The sequence below is a fragment of the Marmota marmota genome, unplaced genomic scaffold (assembly GCF_001458135.2).
Source record: "Marmota marmota marmota unplaced genomic scaffold, marMar, whole genome shotgun sequence".
NCBI lineage: Eukaryota > Metazoa > Chordata > Mammalia > Rodentia > Sciuridae > Marmota > Marmota marmota.
This window is the reverse complement of record NW_025999842.1, coordinates 4,886,809-4,906,934: the sequence shown is the minus strand read 5'-3', so window position 1 is coordinate 4,906,934 and position 20,126 is coordinate 4,886,809. Positions and strand designations below refer to the sequence as shown.

Here is a 20,126-nt window from a genome sequence, read left to right as displayed (position 1 = left end):
AGTATCCAAATAATTAAATGTATTGGCAAATAACCTTTTATAACATATTTAAAGTGCCTATGAATACCTTTAAAATGAAAGGAAAAAAGTTTCCTCTCTCTTTTTGAAAGAGAGTGAATTGAATGAAATTGTGTTACCATCTATGGATAGTAAAACACAGCATTATATATGCATTTTTGTTTTGATTTTCAGATAAATACACCAAGGTTTTTATTCTATCTTTATTTTAAATAGTTTTTATTAGGTGATTCTTTTTTTTTCTGTCCAGAAAAGAAATGATAAAAAGGAATTCACATTTTGCAATGAGTACATAGACCAAATATTACAAAAGATTGAGATAATGCCTTACTAGTTGAGCAAGCGTAACTAACAACTTTAAGTCGGAAAAACCATGTTAAAAAAGCAAAGAATTATTGGTTACTGAAAAAAAAAAAAGAGCACTTGAATTGTGTAAGACATATCCTTTGAGTCAGTGGTTTTAAAGCTTTCTTATATGTGTGGTAGACTCATTGCAGAATCCAATGGAGAACAGTTTGACACAACACACAGTTTTCCCTACTATTTTAAAGTATTTGCTAATTGCCTGAAGTTCATCTCCTGGGGTCCAATCAGAATATTTTCACTTGGCACACCATTGTATATCTAATTGATAACTAATATCCATCTATACTTGGTTTTTAATTTATATTAAAATAAAGCTTCTTATTTAGTACATACTTTTCTTCAAATTTAGGTTTTTAAAACATTTTATTACAAAATTTTTTTTTAAATAATGCAGAACCAATGGTTTTAAAAAGCATGATTTTTTTTCCCCAGTGCCTTTTCTCCTATATCTTTGTTGACTGATTCTAGGATTATTTGAAACGTAATGTTTGTACTACATAAAAGTTTACATTGGTGTCTAGTTCATGGCAAAAACAACCTATTTAATTTTAGTGTTTCTGGCCATATAGTTTTACAATCTTTGAAGTTAGCTCTGTACTGGATCTTGGAGGAACTGTGGAGAGACATTTGACTGTTCAGGGCAGAGGGAGGCAGAGAAAGCTTTAGAATGATATCTAGGTATTAAGGTTTTAAAAGGCATAACAATTAAAGGATTTTCTCAAAGTTGATGTCTTAATCATAAAATCCAACAGCTACAAGCTCTGGAGCTTAAAAGAAGCAAATAAAAAAAGTTGTTTTTATCATAGTGAGGAGCCGGACTGGCTTTTAGTATCACAGTGTTACAACTGCAGCTCATTTTGCATTCACTCTTAGTTGTGTGCTTCCTAGTAGTTGGAGCAAGACAAGACAGCCTTTGATAAAGGCTACCAAACTTCTACCATGGGCACCACAAGGGGTCTAGCATGTGGGCTGGTCATGTGTTCTGCCACCTCTCAGAGGAACTTCAGTTGATAATCTTTGGGATAAGTAACTCATGAGTATGTGTATGAGTGTGTGTGCGTGTGCATGTGTGTTGTGTGTGTGTGTGTGTGTGTGTTTAATTGATTCAGTCACACGGACCAGGACAAGGAGACTACTTAGAACAATCGAATGGTCTAAGACTCCAGTAGCCCACCTTCCTTAAGCTCTTCTACCAAGTCTTTTTCTTTTCCTCTTTCCATCCCCCTTCTCACCTCCCAGCCCTGACAGGTACCCGTGGTTATAAGTGAGCCATTTGGAAGGAAGATGATGGTAGTGTCTAGCACAGCCTTTATCAGCTGAGTTCCCCTGTGTCTGCCTCTCTGGCCTTTCTCTCTGTTGGTGTCACAATACATCAGTGCTCTTAGTGGTAACAGATAATAGATTACGATCCTACTGGTTTGCCACTTCCTCCGTGCTCAAGACAATGAGGCCTGTAAAGAGACGACGGTTACTTAGGCAATTAAGTGGTTAGGCATTGCTAACAATCTTTACTTTTTATGTCAGTGACTGTACTGGTGAGCTTATGAAAGGGAATGAGTAACTGTTGGTCTTTCCAGAACTTTAGTACAGGAGTTCACTGCCTTTAATATCAGTACGAGAGTATTCAAGGTTGTCAGTAACTGCCCCTTTTCAAACAGTAGTACACATTTACTTCTACTTAAATCTCAAGCTAGTTCTTGCTCTACTGACTTTTCATTCTTTTATATGGTCTCACAGGTGTGCTCCATATGCTTGTTTTAGCAGGAACAGAAAGCACAATTTGTCTTCTGAGATGGACATCTTCTACTGAAAGGATACACATTAATTTGGTTAGTAGAGAAGTGCAAACAAAGGAAAAGGCTTCTTAAGCTTTCTGCTACTGTTTTCTTTTTCTTTTCTTTCTTTCTTTCTTTATTTTTTTTTTGAATCAGGAAGACAACTTGCAGGTGATAAGAATGTTATAGAATATTTCTAAAACACTCTAGAGTAATAAAAGGAGCATCACTGACCACTGAGGGTGTGCTAGTTCTAGGGAATACTTATGGTACATTAGCACACTCAACTCTTTAGAGTTTGGATCAAAGAATGTTCAGAATTTTTTGGAAAAATTCATTGATGGTTAAGTAATTAGGATATAGAGGAAAAGCTAAAATTTGAATCAATCTCACAAAGAAGTTTTTAAAAAAAAATCTGCCAACCTTTTAAAAAGCCTGGTATAAATAAAAGGCAGATCTTTCAGAAGATGAAAACTAATTTATTCACATCTTTTTGCTCATGGGAATATGTGCTTGCCAGTAAAGGATAATGGTTTAAATATATGATCTAATACAAATAAATATGTGGTATGGGATCATAAGTAGGAATCTTATTAAAATACACACTAGAATTTATTGTTATGCTTTTTAAAAATTGAACTCTAAATATTTTAACAAAGATATTAAGTTAAACTCTTTTGACAGTGGGGCCTCCTTCACATTCATAATTTCTACTCTGTAAGGGAAGCCAGAAGGAAAAAGTCTTAATTTGCAAAGTAGGATTTTGTCAGGTTAAAGCAGTCCTTGATTCTAGCCACCTTGGCTCTTCATCGAAGGGTGTTGCTTCTAGGTGTCTGAGTGTAAATTTGGGAACTCTTTAGCTATCATCTTAAAGCTGATTTCTAAGGTAACCAGGATCCAAAACACAGACAGTTTTATAAATCAGAATTAACACCTTGAAGTCGTTTCTGGAAGCCAAATGGAAGTCCTGAGACTTCTGGAGCCCAGTTGATGTCACCCTGTTACCAGCCTCTGGGACACAGGCAGCTCCGGCATTCTCACCAGTTCAAGTTTCCTTCTGGTAGCCTCATGTGGTTACTCAGAGCAGCTGTATGTAGGACACCTCTCTTTAGTCCAGCTGAGACATTGGACTGCCAGTGATCACAGCGGCCATGGTGAAACTGATTTATTTTCTCTCAAACCAGACAAGGCTACCGTTTAGGTCATTCCAAAGTTTTCAATCTCTTTCTGGAAGAGGGCCAAAATCCACACGGTTGACCACACACTTAGGCTCTCATCAAACAACCCCTCACCAAGTCAGCTTGATTGACTCTGATCCAGTCATTGATTAGGTTTTAGTGTCAAGGTCTGAAGTGGCAGGGTAAGGGTGACAGAGAGGGAAGAGTTGTTTTAAAATTAATTTTTTTTCTTTTTAATCTTGAAACCTTTTAAGAAAAGGAAAAAGGTCACAAACAGAGTGATAGTAGATAAATTAAGAAGGCTTGGGCAAAATAAGTTTAAATATTCAGTGTCATCCCCCCCACACACATAATTAGGTTGTGTGTGTGTGTGTGTATGTGTGTAAATGTGTGGACATAATCATGCAAATAACAAAATAGGTTAATAGTTATGCTCATTAATCTTTTTCTCTCCTATGAGAAAATAGAAGGGTAACACAAAAGAGGGAGGTTTCAAGGAAACCAGTTTGGCAGGGCCACATTAATATGTAAGAGTCGATTAGTACAATATCCTGCTTTAAGTTTAGTCTGCAGTAACTTGGAAAACTTTCAAATTGATTAAATGATATAAAATAAATACTTAGCTGCATTCTTTTGGCCACACATTTCAAATTATGTCATAGGATAACCTAAAGAGCTTCATCCCTTCTGGATGAATTTCCCAATTTTATCACGAATTCCAAATTTAAAGGAATCATCCTTGGCTGTTTTGTGGGTTCCTGCCATTACTGTCACTTGCCAAGTGTAGTCAAATCAGTGACTTCATTAGTTGAACCACAAATATGTAGAATGTACCATGTTCTCAAAATTTAGAAAGTTAAAGGAGATAAGGGACTTACTGTAAAAACTTTGTCATTTTCCTATGAAATGAGAGCTAAAAAGGCACTATTCTAAAGGGGGGGGAGAAAACCTCCAAAAACAAACAAAAAAATAACTTGAGACCTTACCCTTCTTAGCAGCACACAGTCTTTTTCTGACTTCCTTTATGAAGCGGGGAGCTCTAGCATGGCACATTCTGCAAACTGTCATGGTGTTTTCAGGCCTTTGCACTCATCCTGAGTACTCACTCAGCTTTGCTCAGTAACCAGGTCCTTGGGGATAGCCAGACAGGAAGAGGATCATTATGAACAAAGCCAAGTTCTTAAAATCGCTGAGGTAATTTAACTTCTTACATGGCCAAACCCACATGAGATGAAGTCATTTGCATGCATTTTCCATAATTCATAGCACTGACTCATTGTGTTCAGTTATAAACACTCTTTGGACCTCAATATCCCCACCTGTGGAAAAGGGATAAATAATAGTATCAGTCACATGACCAATGATGAGCTGAAACCATTTTTAAAAGGCTTTGACCTTGCTGGTGAATAAAATCCACATACCTGTGCTTTTTATTTTAGCAGTATAGTGTTTTATTAAAGAAGTATATGAGCCAGCAACTATCTGAATTGCTTTTAGACCATCTCTGGTATAATATGTAAATTTTTTTAAGTTAGATAAAACATGTGACTAATTCTTTTTACATATTTTCATCAAATTCTATGTTTCTGTGTCATGTTGCAAAATGATTTTCTTTTACTTTTGTGATTCTTAAAGTATGCTAGTGAATTATTGATATTTAAGTAATTTTCATGTTATGACTACACCATTTAAACTGAAGCTTCTACTCTGGTACTTACAATTGTCCTTACTCTGATTTTTAAATTCTTCTATAGCATTTCTATTTCTCTTTCAATATACTTTATACTTTATTAGCTAATTACATTGATTTTCATATCTTTCCCCACTGGAAAATCATCTTTAACAATTCATAGAGTTCTATTTTTCTCAGTGATACATTCTCAGCATCTCTTGACACAGAGTATTAGTTAAATGATTCCATTGAAAAAATGAAGTGCCTCTTTGGGATTCCAGCCTCCACTCAATTTCCACAGATTAGAGTTGAAACTTGATTCAGGCCCTTGAGCTCATCTGGCCCTAAATCCAACCATGTACTCGCTGTCCTTCCTCCCTTCCTTCCTTCAGTCTGCTATCAGTTTCTAGTCTGTGGAGGCTTTGTTCTCCCCCACCCGAAACTTGGTTTTGATACATTCCTTTACCTATTAGTTGTGATTCTCTAACTTAATGCAACCATAATCTGGTGAATCATTTACCTGAGGAATTATGGAGGTACAAGCAGAGAGTTCAATGTGGCTGCCAACATCTTGTTTGAAGCCCTACGTGTGGATGTTGGAGCTGACAGCTCCCTGGGACAGTATGTTACTAAGGACCCTTCTGGCATCTGACCATCTTTCAGTAAGAATAGCATGCATACTGACTGATGTTATTGTGTAGCCTTTTAATCTCCCAATTCATTTCAGATGTGGCTTAAAGAACTGTGTCATCCAGAGTTCTTTCCCCTGTTGGATGATTCATTCATTGATCTTCCAAACAAACAGATGGTGGGTAGGGAGAAGACAGGGGAAAGGGAAGGAAAGAAGTGAGAGGGGAAACAATTTTGACAGTAAGATGTCTGTGTTGTGATTTTATTTCTTATAAACTTGAAATGAGCATTTTGGTTTCCCATGTGAAAACTCAAACTAGTAATGCCATAAACTTGATAGAAGTTCCATGGTGTAACTGAAGTGTCAACTGAAGTTGTTTTGGGGTTGTTGTGTCATTTAAGTGAAGAAGGTATTTATAAAGGAGAAAGATTGGAACATGAATTATACCTCGGAGCTGATGGTTCCTCATTGAACATTTGGGGTAGAAACGGATCACATTATGAATGATTCCTTACTTTGTACTCATAAGATTCAGGCCATAAAATTTATTGTCTGCTGTATAGAAAGCCAAAAATAGCATGTGTGTCCTTTTGCCAAGACACTTCTTCTTTGTGATTCATTCAACAAACACGACTGAGTGCGTTCCAAGTACAAGGCAATGTGCCTAGTGCTAAAGCAGAAGAGGGTGATGGATCCATGAGGCTACCGTTTCTATGACAACATTAAGTGCCTCTTTCTTTCAAAAATTACCTTTTATGCTTCAAAAGAGTCTTCAATGTAGATGTTATACTGTTCACTTTCCAAGTTAAAAACAAAATAAAACAAAACAAAACCCTGAAAATTCAGAAAAGTTAAGTAATAATTTCCAAAATCATATAACTTTCTCATGGCAGAAACAGTATTCAAACCAGTGACACTGCACATTTGCTGACCTGAATAAGCCCCTATCAAGGTGTTCAGAGTGCAGAAGGGACAACTTCATTTGCTCTGCTTCTGTTGGTTTCTCTCTCTCTTTTCATACATACACATACACTTAGAATATGAGGAGTAATGTGATGTGTAAATATATAAGAGGGATAAATCCTTATTTGATGACTGTGTGCATGTAGATTTGGAGGGCTCCCTTGGTGCTGAACCCTTACCAATACCTCACATTGTAGTAATACACATTCAGTGATACACATGTATTGACATCTGTCCATGTACAGCTAAGTACTATAGATACTCATACACCTAAGACCTACTCTTACTCGCAAGCTGTGGTTTTATGTTGGACAGTGCTATGTCCAAAATTGCTATAGTACTGGCCAATACCCAGTACTTTTAAAATATACAAGGCAGTGACATAAACTGCCACTAACAAATGAATAAAGAGGGCAGTTATTAGCTAAAATGCTATAAAGCTGTGCTGAAAGGAAAACAGGTTGTCAGTACTAAAATGAGGTTTTATTGAGGAGAAATATATTCCATTCTCCTTTTCCATTCTTCCCTTTCAAAACATTTCTTTGAGGCTCTGTCTCCTTCAAAAGGTTCATATTTTGTATCTTCTAGGAAGGAAATATATTTTTTCTGTGATTACAGATGGCAATTGAATGAGAAGGTTATGGAAAGCAATTATTTAAAACTTCATGGAGCCCTGTGATCCTTGGTGAGATGTCACATGCTACACAAATCATGGATGATGGTTATACTAGTCGATTGGCTCCATATAGCAAACTGTTGCACGTTCCAAATTAAGAACTGATTGGGGGATGTTGAAAACTCTTTCAAATATTAGAAACAAACATTTTATTTTAAATAACATCAATTTAAATATTTTATAATTTTGGAGAAATGAGGGAAAAAAAAGTTCATGTTAGAATTGGTAATAGAATGGGTATTAAGCAAAATTCTCCAGGAAAACAGAACTAATAGGATGCAAGTATACAGAGAGAAAGATTAATTTTAAGGAATTGATCCATGAAATCATGGAGGCCAGCAATGCTAAACTCTGCAGGGGAGGCCAGCAACTCAGAGACCCAGGGAAGAGCTGCAGTTCAAGTCCAACTGCATACTGCAAGCAGAATTCCCTCTTCCTCCAAGGAAGTCAGTATTTCCATTGAGGCGTCATTCAACTGATTCACCCACATTATGGAGGATAATCTGCTTTTCTCAAAGTCTCCTGAATAGAGTGTTAATCTCCTCTAAAACAGCCCCCTCCAGGATCATCTAAAATAATGTTTTGCCAAATGTCTGGATTCTGAGGTCTAGAGAGGTTGACACACACAATTTACCATCCTGGGAGTATGGGAAGATTAGGAGGTATGGGAAGATTCTGTTCATTGCCTGAAATGCTAGTGCTGGAAATCAACCCTACACAAAGATCAGAGATGAGCGAGCCAAGTGGCATTTTGCTCTGTCTCCTAGGACTCCCATGGGGGTTGGGTTTCATTGCCTGTGAGAACTTCAGTCTCTGCCCTCAGAGAGAAACATTCACAATGCACCAAACTTGCCCCGTAGGGCCTATCTCTGCTGTGCTCAAGGGGAAAGTCCCTGTCCTTTTCCTTGTATGACTAAAAGTATATTTTTCTATTTTTGTTTTCTTAACTGTATAGAGAGCAGACACCCAAGAGTAGGGTGGGAGGAATAGAGAAAAATCACATATGTTGGAAATATAGGAAATGCCTGCAGTATTTTTCCCCTAAGTTTCAGTTTCCTTGCTTTTCTAAGTTTCCATTTACTTGTTCTTAGCTGGAACTTGGTAGATGGATGGATGAAGAGTAGAAGAGGAGGGAGAGAAAGCCATTGTGTTGGAGGAGCAGCCCAGCCTCAGTGCTACCTCCTCACATCCTCCTTATCAGACCACACTCCACCCTTACCCACAGATCTCCCTCGCCCACCACCAAGCCCCTGTTAAGATCCTCTAGTCCACTGTTCTTGCCTGGTCTCTAATGCTCCCAGGGTCTGTCTTTGCAGACAAGATTCCCTGTGAATCATTAACTAACTTTTCACTATCTTTCCCTCCACCCTGTTGCACAATCCTCCAACCACTGACTCATTCTTGCTTTATCCTAAGTGTATATGTACATTTTGGTTAAAATCATGGACTTTGGAGTCATGGAATCTCTGCTTCAGCACTTATGTGACGTGTGGCCTCAGTCCTCTCATCTGTAAAGCTGGGGTAAGTGTGGTGCTTACTAATAGTTTCTTGGGAAGAATAAGTGAAGTGGCAGGAGGGAAGCCCTGGGTGCAGGGTCTGTCAGCACAGGGGCACCCTGTGGTTGGGTGTCATCATTCCCACTCACCAGCCTGGTCTCCTCCATGGGATGTTGATGCCCATTGTTTGCAAACAGAAGATAAGACAATGTAGGTGGCCAGCTCTGGGGAAACTGAAGTGACATTGTGATACCACTCTGTTGGTTTTCAGCCATGCTAACAATGGAAAAGAGGGTTTATGACACTCATCCAGATATGAGAGAGTGAGAGTAACCATCCGCATGGTAGGAATCAGAACGAGGACCAAGTGATGTTCCTGGTGGCCTCTTGGTTCTATGTGGCTCATGGACATTGTTTATTTGGCCAAACAGGAATGGAGGTTTTGTTCTTGTTTTCTTTGAAGTAGCCTTTAGACAGGGCTTGTGAGCTCTTCTTGGCTACATAAACTCACTTGTTTGTCTGCCCCATTTTCCTTGAAGTTGTGACTTCTACTATAGGGAAATAGAAAAGTTTTAAAGACAGTGAAAACATAACATTAAAATGTCCTTCACTCTTTAAACAACAACAACAACAAAAACAAACAAACCCCATCTAGGAAATGAGGTAATAAGTAAAAACCTGATCATCTTCCTAAAGAATCATTCTTAAACTTGCATAAAAATGCCTAATTTTAAGGGGACTTGGGCATCCTGAGTTCAAGGAAATCCAATGTAGAAGTGATGGGAGCCCTTGGAAAGTGGGAATATGAATTTCATCTCACACGCATCATTCTCGTTGAGGGTATCCCTCTAGGTTTTTCTGGAGTATCTCATGTGTACTCCAGCACAGATTCTGGAAGATATACCATGACATTGCTGTTTTCTCTTCTCCTGCCCCAGTCTGCCTCAGTGAGGGACATCTGGCAAAGCTGTATAAAATGACTTCCTTTTGGCCTCCTCATGAGTTTCACTTTGAAGATGAAGTGCCTCTTCCAGTTGGCATTGGCATCTCATACCTATGTGGAGGATACTGAAACCTAGTCACATGGGTGCCACAGTACTACTCCTCTCTGTCAGGGATACCACCTCCATCTGCACACTTCCTCTGGACACTGCAGCCCAAGGGCTAGTTCAACAAGGGGCTCAAGTCATCCAGGCACTAAATCTTCACCGTATGTGTTACAGATCTGGGACAGTCACCACCCCCCACCACCACTTTTATGTCACATGCTGGCACATACACATCACTAGAATATTTCCTAAGCTTTAGTGCATTACAGAGCTCTTGTCACCTTATTGAGTTTTCTAGTTTTTGTCAAAATACCTCTGCCCCCAGCCTTTAGCTGTTTGTGTGTGATGTCAGATCCAAAAGACAGATGCCATATAGCATCAGAATTGTATGACCCTTAGACACCTACAGGTTAGTTTTGGGATCAGATTCATCTGCCTGAATTGCTTTTTCCCCAGGATGAGTTCTTCCTTTACAGGACTCCTCTTTGAATTTACTAGAGTTCTTATGGGCCCATTTCATCAGACCTCAAATCCCAAGTGCATACATACATGTAACAAACTACCCAAAAGACATCACATATAAATTATTTTATAGGCTGAAAAAATTTTTTTCATTAAGTTCTACATTTTGATACCTTGAGGAGGATCCATCCATTCTCCCTTGGGTGCATTCTCTAGATCTGGAAATAACCACTTGAATGGTAGGTTTTACTTACATACAGATATAAAAACATCACTCAAGTTCTGGGTGAATACCATGGGTCTTCTTGATTAAGCTGGGCTCTGGCTCCAGCTCTGCAAGCAGATAGAGCACCCATTTCTCTTGTGAAACTCAGTGCTCTGCAGGGTTTTGATATGACAACACACACATTCTGGAAAACTGCTTGCTACCCAGGGGCTCAAGAGATAGAAACATTTCAGATGCAAGTTTTTTTCACTTTGTGACTCACTGTTTTAAAAACAGATTAGAGGGACTGGCAGTGTTCCTTATTGAGGTGAGGTGGCAATAAAAATATTAATGAGCTCCTCTGAAATTAAAGTTGCCAAGAGATAGCCCAGAGAAGCTGGAGAGAAGCGAATCCAGACCGACTACTTAGATTCCACACAGGGCATGGGTTGTGAGAGGAGAGGCAGGTCCTGGGATGTCCTGATGGATGCTGGGATCTCCTCTAATTCACCCACTGGGTGAATCACATGCTTTTGGGGATATGGCTCTCTCTGAATGACAGGAAATGGCCGGCATGAAGCACTGTACACTTTGCAGTTGGGCCAATTTTGAATGTAAGCTAACACTGGAGTGAATATGTTCTCTTTTCCACTGAGGAATTCTGTGTCTTACTAAATTAGACTTCAAGGGGAAGAAAATCTGCAGAGAAGTTTCTTGTTTTGAGCAATAATCATGCTGCCCTTCAGCCACAATTGAGTCAAATGGGACATTTGAATTTCCCCAGGAATTCCATCATGCATGCACATGGTGATGGCTTCTGCTAAAGATGTGAAGATTGCTCAGCTTTCCCAAGGCAAAGGTAGCTTTCAATAGCTTTACACCTGGTGACATTAAAAAGTAAGGTTTTATAGCAAAATTATTTACCATTGTGCAATGATACAAACAACTAAATGTTTATTGACCGATGAATGAAAATATAAACATACAACAGAATATTAATCAGCCTTAAAAAGGAATGAAATTCTGTTGTATTATGACATGAATGGACCTTGAAAACATGCAAAGTGAAGTGAGACAGTCACAAAATACCAGTACTTCGAGTTGAAGTAGAGGTATGATTCTACTTACCTGAGGCATCTAAAATAGTCAAAGCTATAGAGACAGAGAGTCAAGCTGGGCTTATTAGGGTCTGTGGGGAGGGGAAAATAGAAAATGACTGTTAAATGGATGCAGAGGTTCTTCTGGTGATACTGACCAAGTCCTGTACACCGATAGCGATGTTTGGAAGCAATGTGAATGTATTTAATGGCATTGAACTGTTCACTTAAAAATGGTTAAAATTATAAATGTTACATTACCCAAGATTTACCTCAATTAAAAAAAACAGTAAGATATTAGAAATTGGGATGATGGATAACTGTATTTATTACTATTTAGACCATATGAAAGATAGAAAAACATGTAATTTGAATATTAAAACAAATCTGACCTCATTTTTACTTGTGAAGAGAATTCTGGATTACATTAAAAAGTCTGATACACAAAAACACAAAAATAAATGGGGCATCCTTTGGGAGATTTTGTAAAGTTTTTAATTTTTTATTTTAGATGGTTCCTTATCCATCTATTTGGTTCAGCTATCCTTAGACACACACACACACACACACACACACACACACACACACATTCCAGGTATATGTTCCAAATATATTTGGAAAAGACTGTAAATTAGGCTTTCTGAAATAGTTCTGCTAATGCTACCATGTGGAACTTTGAGGCTCTTTTTTTCCACATTCAATTACCATTTAATGCCAACACCATTGCCCAATCCTTACTCTGTAGTGGGCATACCAATCATCTGGGAGTTTGTTAAAATGCAGTTTCTCATTGAATAGGACTGGAGATGAGCCTGAGATTCTGCATTTCTAAGAGGTTCTCAGATGAGAATTCCAATCTGATGACTACTGTATGAGCAGTAGGGCCCTTAGTCATCCTCACTCTGGACAGGAGTGGGGGTCTTTTCCTCTCACTGGAATACAAGTTATCTCAGAGGGTTCAAACAGGACTCCCAACTCTTGCAGCCTGGAGCAGAATGCCTTATGGAAAAAATTCAAGCACAGTGGTACTGGTTACAATGATTAAGTTCAAATTATAAAATGTAAACAGCTAATAAAGGAGGAAATGGGAGAGAACATATTAATTAGAAAATATGATGGAAAAATTATGAGTAGTCTTTGATTATCCCTAACGAAAGGACTTTGTCAACTAAAAGAAATGAGTTTTACATTTGAGTGCCCAGATAATATTGAGAAAAGAGTATAACACTCAGGAAAATACATAGAGAAAGGTACTGATGATGAGTTTGTTAGGTTGACAAGTGACATCTTTTAGAGGAGTTTCATCTTCCAAATTTCATTTCAGTATCTCACTGCACACAGGAAAATGGAACTAATTCTTACCCGACTAAATTCTTTTCTAAGGACTCTGTATGTGACCACCATATGATAATTTCACTTTATTTAGCATAATGCTTTGCCCTTAAGCAACTATAAATAATTACCCAGTATTGCTGTTCTTTAGAAAGAGGCTGTAAGATAGGCCTCAGGAAATAAATTCTATCTCAGAATGTAAGAAAATAAGTTAATACAATAAAAACTAATCATGAGTAGAACTGATTCTTGTGATGTATGAAGTGAATGGTATGCCAAATTGTAGCAAATTTGCCAATGAGAAATAATATATTGAAGTAGATTGTGAATTTTACATTTGACCACATTCTGGTTTCAACTGCAGAATGACATGTTTTCATCCTGTGGTCTTCCTGTGATGCAAATATTTCTGTGGTCACAATTTTTTCTTTTATTATTCAGTGGGCAGGCTAATTTCTCAATACGGGTGAGACTATCATTGAGATACTTGAACTTTCCCTTGCTCTGATCCCTTTCAATTTCTGTAGCACATAAAGTGAAAGACGACATTCATTTTTTCCACATCAGACATGTCCTCCTGATGCAGCTTCCTCCACTGGCCCTCCTGACAAAGAAAGCAAAGAAGAAGCCCTCATTCATCTCTGTGGTTACCACATGGAGAATGTTCAGCCTGTTCCATCTACTGAAAGCAGATCTGATGAGCAGACAGCCACCTCCTTGGCAGTTTATTATGCATTGGTCTTGAAACTATGAATCTGATGGCAGCATCCCAGCTTCTGAATTGAATGTATAATTTAATTTATACTCTCATGCTTTCCATTTCAAGAATTGTAACAAGCCAAGTGTGTGTTGATTTTCTAATATGAATTAGTTTTTGAGTTAGTTTGAGAATTGATGTGGCTTGAACCTTTAATACATATGAATTCTTCAACACTGGTTTCTTTAATCTTGTAGCTCTCATCTCCCTCTCTCACTATTTTCGTTGAAAGGCTTTGAAGTTTCTTATTCCAAATTACATGAAACATTGATTAACCTCATGGATTTATTTAAGTGATTTTTTGTTATTAGATATTTTAGAGAGACTCATATAGGCAGAAGGGCAGAAATTTTGTAATTAATCAGCATTGCCTGGTTCTGTTGTTACAGTGTCAGTGAATTGGTTCCCAGTAGGAGATTTAATAGAAAAACATTCAATTTCAAAATGGCCTGGATGCATCAAAGGGATTAAGCTGTAATGCTTTTAATCCTTGTAACTCAAACAAAGAGAAATTTTTCCCAAGCAATAAACTGCATAATGTGTTTGTGGGCCAGCAGATGATAATTATGGAACATCAGCTAAATGGCCAACTCTATAGCTGAACCATTTGGCATAGGGTGGCCAGAGAGACAGTCCTGGGGATTAACAGCTTTTAAGCTCTAGGGTTTGAGTAAAACTATTTTGGGTGCCATTTTGCCATTTTAGCATCAGACATGCTACCGACAAATCTTTAGGTTAAAACTCAAAATGGCAATCATGTGGCATGTAAGCCACAGCTTCCCTATCCCAGGGCCCCTGGAACACATTACTCTTTCAACTTAGCACTTCTAGTAATGAAGAATGCATCTAAATTTGGTCTATTTGCTATCCCTGATCTAGGTCTTTTTATTTAATTTTATATTGATTATTTAATTGTTATAACCATATTTCTGAGTTTCCAAATATCTGGTAGAAACTTTCAAACAATATATAGATGGAACTTAAAGTTTACATTTTTAAAAATAATTTGTGTTTATTTATTTTGGTGGTTTCTGTATACTATTTTTTAATTTAGCTTTTTGGTTTGAGAAAGGTGTAGTTTCACATGCAATAAAAAGAAATAATACAGAGCTATGCCATGTATCTATTTCCTAGTTTCCTCCAATGAGAGTACCACCAAGATGCTGATGTTAATACAATCAAGATATGGAACATTTCCAGTACCACAAAGATCTCTCATGTTGCCTTTACAGGCATATCAATTTCTCACTTTCCTCATTCCCATTTAACTCATGGCAACCAATAATGTGTTCTCTATAGTTTTGTCATTCCAAGAATATTATATACTAGTACTCCCAATTTATGGTTTTGATTTCCATGGTTTCAGTTACTCATGGTCAACCATGGTTTGAAAATATTAAATGAAATTTTCACAATAAACTTTTAATTATATGCCATTATGAATAGTGTGATGAAATCTTGTGCCATCCTGCTGCATCCCACACAGGACACAAATCATTCTTTATCCATTGTATTCATGCTGTATACACTGCTTGGCTGTTAGGTGCTTAAGCAGCCATCTTGATTATGAGGTCAACTGTAGAGGAATGATACTGTTCCTATTCCAGTAACCCTTATTTTACTTAAGAATGTCCTAAAAAGGAAGAGTAATAGATGTTGGTGATTCAGATATGCTAAAGAGACGCCATAAAGGGCTTCCTTTAAGTGAAAAGATAAATGTTCTCTACTTACTAAGGAGAGAAAAAAAATCATATACTCCAGTTGCAAGATCTATCATAAGAGAGAATCTTGTGTCTGTGAAATCATGCACAAAAAAAAAAAAAATCATGCTTGTTTTGCTGTCACACCTCAAACTGCTAATGTTATGACCAGACATGTGATAAGTACTTGCTTAAGATGGAAAAGGTATTCAGTTTTATGCCTTGCCACATTCCTGTAGTCCCAGCAACTCTGGAGGATGAGGCAGGAGGATTGCAAGTTCAAGGACTGTCTTGGCAACTTAGACCCTGCCTTAAAATGAAAAATAAAAGGTTTGGGGATTAGCTCTCCTGGGTTGAATCCTTAGTAGCACAAAGAAAGAAAAAATGGAATAGGCATTAAATTTGTAGGTGGGAGACATGAACAGAAAACATATTCCAACTGATGACAATGTATTGTGCCAGAAATCATTATGACTATATAAAGACTTTAGCAAGGGGACCCCTGAAGTGAATAACACCAGGCTATTTCCTTCCAGTCAGGGGTGGTTAAACAGATTCAAGAACATATTTGAACCCAAAAGTATAAAATTTACTGGAGAGACAGTCTCTGCCAATGAGGAAGCTATATCCAGCATAGCTGGAAAGTATTTCCAGCAAAACTGAAGTTTTTAAAGGAAATCTGACCATGGAAATCATAAGGATCAATGATCCATATTCATATAACTTATATTAATGTGTATTGTTATGTAACTGTTCTATTTTTATTATTATTGTTATGAGCTTCTTACTGTGCCTAACTTATAAATTAAACTTTATGATAGGTATCTTTGTAGATATAGGAAAAAATATTATGTAGGGTTTGGCATTCTCTTCATTTTCAGGCATCTAGTGGGGGTCTTGGCATGTATTCTCTGTGAATAAGGGTAGACTATGGTATTAATGGACTCCTGCAGTATATAACATGACTAGATTCTTTTTCAGTTGGCATAATTCTCTTTCTGGTTCATCCAGATTGTTTTGTATACTAATAGCTTGTTGGTTTTTATTGTTAAGTCATATTCCATGACATGAATGTACCACAGTTTGTTTAATCTTGGTTGTTTCCAGTTTGGGATTATTATTAATAAAATTTGAATAGAGAAAAGATAGCCTTTCCACTATAAACAAAATTTTGTGCGTGGGATATTTGTAAACATAAGTCTATGTTTTTCTGGGGGAAAAATGTGCCCAGGAGTAGTACAGTTTCTGGGGCAAAGTATAGGTAATTGCATGGCATGTTGAATACTTTAAGAAACTTCCAAACTGTTCAGCGGAGTGGCTATAGCATTTACATTCTTAGAATCAATATATAAGTGATGCAGGTTTTCCATATCCTTGCCAACATTTGATACAGTTGCTATTTTTTTTTAAATTTAAGCCATTCTGAGAGATATGCAGTGATATTTCGTTGTGGTTTTAATTCTTATTTCCTTAATGACTAATAATGGTGATTTTTTACATATACATATTTTCCATCTGTGTATCTTCCTCAGTAGAATATGTCTTCATGTCTTTTGTTCATTTTAATAAGACTTTTGGCTGTGGATGAGTTTTGAAATTATATTAGTCCTTTATCTGATAAGTGATATGCAGATGTTTCTCTTCAATCTGTAGCTTGTTTTTTAATTATCTTAACAGAGTCTTGGTGAATCACAATTTTAAAATTTTGATTAATTCAATTTAGTAATTTCTGTTTATAGATTGTATATGAGTGTCAAGTCTGAGAATTCTTAGTCTAGCCACACACCCTGAAAATTCTCTCTTATGTTTATTCCTAAAAGCATCATTCTTCTATGCTTTCCATTTAAGCCTCTCAATTTTATTTTATTTTTTTTTTTGCATAAGGTGTAAGCCCAAGATCTACTTCTTTTTCTTCCTTCTCTTCTTCCAATTCCTCTTCATTCTCTCCCTCCACCTCCTCCTCCTTATACATCAATGCCCAAATTTTCCAGTATAATTTATTTGGAAAGATTATCTTTCTTCTATTAAATTGTTTTTAATACCTTTATCTAAAATCAGTTGGACATATTTGTGTGGATTTTTTTCTGAGTTCTGTGCTCATGATCTGTGTGTCTATCCCCACATATATACCTAGGATTGACAACTATGACCATGTAAAAACTCTGACATCATATAAATTGTTTCATTCCCTTTATTCTCATTTTTCAAAATTGTTTTAGCTATTCTGTTTCCTTTGCCTTTCCATATCAATATTAGAATACTTTCATCTTATCTATAAAACCATATCTGGGATTTTGAAGGAAATGATGTTAGACATTTATTAAATTTGAAAAAAAATTGACATTTTGACTATTCAGTTTTCTAATTCATGAACATGCATGTCTTTCCATTTATTAAAAATTTCCTTCATTAGTGTTTCGTAGTTTTCAGCACATATCTACATATAATGTTGTATCGGTACCTGAATATTTCTGAGCAATTGTAAGTGGTACTGTGTTTTTAATTTAGATATTTATGTGTTCTTTGCCAGCATACAGAAATAACATTAATTTTTGTATGTTTATCTGGCATCCCGTGATTAGACTCACTTGTTAGTTCTTATAGTCTCCTTTGACTCATTGAGATTTTTTATGTATACCATAATGTCATCTATAAATTAAAATGGTTTTATTTCTTCCTTCTTGATATGTATTAATTTTACCCATCCCCCCTTTTAGCTTATTGCATTGACTAGAATAACTTCCAGCACAATGTTGAAGAAGAGTGGTGAGAGTGGATATCCTTGTGTTGTTCATGATATTAGGGAGAAAGCAGTCATTTACCATTAAGTAGCTATTAGCTATAAGGTTTTCTGTAAATGTTCTTGATCAAGCTGAGGTAGGCCCCTTTATAAATTTTTTTCTGAGTTTTTATTTATTGAATTTTATCAAACAATTTTTCTATATCAATCAGTATAATTATGTGATATTTTGCCATACTGGGAATTGAACATAGGGGTGCTCTACCACTAAGCTATATTCCCATGTTTTTTTACCCTTTTTTCCCCCTAAATTTTGAGTCAGGGTCTTGCTAAATTCCTTAGGATCTAGCTAAGTTGCCATGGTTGGCCTTGAACTTGTGATCCTTCTGCCTCAGCTTTCTGAGTTGCTGGGTTTACAGAAGTGTACCACAATACTTGGCTTGATTATGTGATTTTTTTATTCTTAGCCTGTTAATATAGTGGATTACACTAATTGATTTTTATATATTGAACTAGACTTGCATCCCTGGTATAAATCCCTCATGATCATAGACTATAATTATTGTTATTAATTGATGCATTTTATTTGCTATTATTTTGTAAAGCATTTTTAAAAATTTACATGCATGAGAAATATTGGTGTGTAGTTTTCTTTTTTGTACTATCTTTTTTGTGGCTTTGGGAATAGGCTAACATTAACTTTATAAAATGAGTTGGGAAAGTCCCTTTTTTGCTATTTTTCTGGAAGAGACTATGTAGAACTGGCTTTGATCCATGTGCATGTTCTCTCTCTCTCTCTCTCTCTCTCTCTCTCTCACACACACACACACACACACACACACACACACACACATAATGGGAGACTTTTTCAGTAGAAACATTCAGGCTTAGAGATACATTTTTTGGAAATATTCAAGGTATAAATTAAATTTCTTTTTTCTTTTAACTGATATGTTTATATTTTAAACAATTGTTGTATGTTAGGACCTAAGCATGCTATTTTATTTTGGTTTTCTGTTTATTATTTCTGTTTTTTTTCTTCTAAATATATGTTTATGAGAGTTGAAAACACATTCACAAAAGAACTTTTCACAAATATTCATAAGAGCATAATAGTCCAAGGTGGTAACAACTCAATTGTCCAACTGATGAATGGATAAGACAAAATATGATAAATCCATACAATGAAATATTATTTGGCCATAAAATGAATTACTGATTCATGCTATAACATGGATGAACCTTAAAAACATGCTCAGTGAAAGACATAAGTCACTAGAATCACATATTATATGGTCATACTTATTTGAAATGTCCAGAAAAAATAAATCCATACAGAGACAAAGAAGGTCACTGCTTGTAGTAGAAAACAAGACTAACTGTTAACATGTATAGGATTTTATATGGGATAATAAAAACAACTTAAAAGCAGACAGTGATATTGGCTGCACAACTCTGTGAACATACTAAAAAGCATTGAATTTGAATCTTAAATGGTGAATTTGGGTTGTGGTGTAGCTCAGTAGAGCACATACTTAGCATGCATGAAGCCATGTTGAATTCCCACCATCAGAGAGAAAGAGAGAGAGAGAGAGAGAGAGAGAGAGAGAGAAGTTTATAATATATGAATTATATCTTTAAAAAGTTGTGATAAAATAAAACAAGAAAAAATAGAGAATACAGATAAGTAGAGCTTAGAGGGAAATGCATAAATTCAAATGTATATATTTGAAAATGAATGAATTTGTTTTCAACTCAAGAAACTAGAAAAAGGGTGGCAGAATAAACTCAAAGTTGAAGGAAGGAAATAATTTAGGAAGAACAAAATTAACAACAGAAACAAAAAGAGCTTATCAATAAAACCAAATTCTAGGTCTTTGAAAGTTCTTCGAAAAGACTAATAAAATAGACAAATCTGTTGTGATCAACTGAAAAAAAAGCCCAAATCAAAAAAAGGGAATGTGAAAAAAAGAATATTAGCTACAAATATCATAGAGATGTTTTAAATT

The 20,126-nt window shown here is 36.3% G+C and overlaps 1 long non-coding RNA gene across 4 annotated transcripts in view; it reads left to right on the top strand.

The window, feature by feature from the left end:
• Positions 1-8,657: 8,657 nt before the first annotated feature.
• Positions 8,658-20,126, top strand: part of LOC107153440 — a 158,321-nt gene continuing 146,852 nt past the window's right edge. For all 4 annotated transcript variants that reach the window (XR_001504912.2, XR_007347107.1, XR_007347127.1 and 1 more), the window contains exon 1: positions 8,658-8,800. This is a non-coding gene — a long non-coding RNA (uncharacterized LOC107153440). The remainder of the gene's footprint in view (positions 8,801-20,126) is intronic.